This window comes from Callithrix jacchus, chromosome 1 (assembly GCF_049354715.1).
Source record: "Callithrix jacchus isolate 240 chromosome 1, calJac240_pri, whole genome shotgun sequence".
Taxonomy (NCBI): domain Eukaryota; kingdom Metazoa; phylum Chordata; class Mammalia; order Primates; family Cebidae; genus Callithrix; species Callithrix jacchus.
Window position 1 is genome coordinate 72198066 of NC_133502.1, and position 1708 is coordinate 72199773.

General features: G+C 45.9%; 1 pseudogene; it reads left to right on the forward strand.

The window, feature by feature from the left end:
* The first annotated feature begins 699 nt into the window (after positions 1–699).
* On the forward strand, positions 700–1494 carry LOC100399606 (chromatin target of PRMT1 protein pseudogene; annotated as a pseudogene).
* The last annotated feature ends 214 nt before the right edge of the window (positions 1495–1708 follow it).

Consider the following 1708-nt stretch of genomic DNA (forward strand, 5'->3'; position numbering starts at 1 on the left):
TGAGGCAGGAGAATTGCCTGAACCCAGGAGACGGAGGTTGCGGTGAGCAGAGATCGCGCCATTGCACTCCAGCCTGGGTAACAAGAGCAAAACTCCGTCTCAAAAAAAAAAAAAGAGTGCCTTTGACCAGTGATTTCATTAAGTCGACTTAAGACTGTTGAGGTTTACTTAATGTCTATTTTTGCCTCTTCTGAAGCGTATATACTTTTCTCCTTACTCTTCAGCTATGATAAGCTAATTACTTTTGTTTGTATGTTACTATGTGATAAATACTTTAAAATGTGATACACTCCTGTAATTTATGAGAGTACGTTAACTGCTGTGAGTTTTGAAGGTGCTCTAGTTCTTCCTCATATTTGGCCTTGGAATGCACCTTGGATTCCCCTAAGGTTTAGGCTTTCTTCGTTTGTCTTTGAAACTACATCTTCTGTCTCTTGTCATCATATCTGCCTATTGCGTGTTTTTATACCTTCAACCTCTCTAAAAGCTGTTACCTGAGCCCTTGTTATCACTTTTGGTTGAATGTGCTGCACCTAGCTGCATTTCTAAGTTTCTGATTCTTGCAAGTTTGTAGAGGAGTCTTTAACCCACATCAGCCTTGATCTAAGTGCACCACTTTACTTAAAAGTTTGTGGGATCTGAAGCTCCTGGTCTAGCAAGCCATGAAAATGCTAATAAATATTTGTAAAAGAGCTTTTATTTAAACATCCATTTTGTTCGACCTTGAAGCTTTACTAATATGCTGAAGAACAAACAGCCGACGCCAGTGAATATTCGGGCTTCGATGCAGCAACAACAGCAGCTAGCCAGTGCCAGAAACAGAAGACTGGCCCAGCAGATGGAGAATAGACCCTCTGTCCAGGCGGCATTAAAGCTTAAGCAGAAGAGCTTAAAGCAGCACCTGGGTAAGAGTAACATCCAGGCACGGTTAGGCCGACCCATAGGGGCCCTGGCCAGGGGAGCAATTGGAGGACGAGACCTACCCATAATCCAGAGAGGCTTACTCAGAGGAGGACTACGTGGGGGACGTGCCACCAGAACCCTGCTTAGGGGCAGGATGTCACTCCGAGGCCAAAACCTGCTCCAAGGTGGATGAGCCGTAGCTCCCCGAATGGGCTTAAGAAGAGGTGGTGTTCGAGGTCATGGAGGTCCTGGGAGAGGGGTCCTAGGACGTGGAGCTATGGGTCGTGGCGGAATCGGTGGTAAAGGTCGGGGTATGATAGGTCAGGGAAGAGGGGGCTTTGGAGGCTGAGGCCGAGACCATGGACGAGGGAGAGGTGCCCTTGCTCGCCCTGTATTGACCAAGGAGCAGCTGAACAACCAATTGGATGCATACATGTCGAAAACAAAAGGACACCTGGATGCTGAGTTGGATGCCTACATGGCGCAGACAGATCCCGAAACCAATGATTGAAGCCTGCCCACCCTGCCATGAGATACTCTTTTTAGTCCACAGGTCTGTAAATAACCTTGAGATAACAGATGAGAAGAAATCTGATTGATGCTGGATGGACCTATCACAACAGGCTATGGACTTACTTGCCACCAGCTTGTGCATTTAGTGTGTTCCTTTTACTTTTTGATACTGTATTGTATGAAGCCCTTTTGTCCTTTAATTTTGTTTTTTGTTTTTGTTTTCTTTTTCGGGGGTGGGGTAGTTTCCCCTCCTTTACCCAGACTTCTTTTTGATGCATTAGCCTTGTGGCTA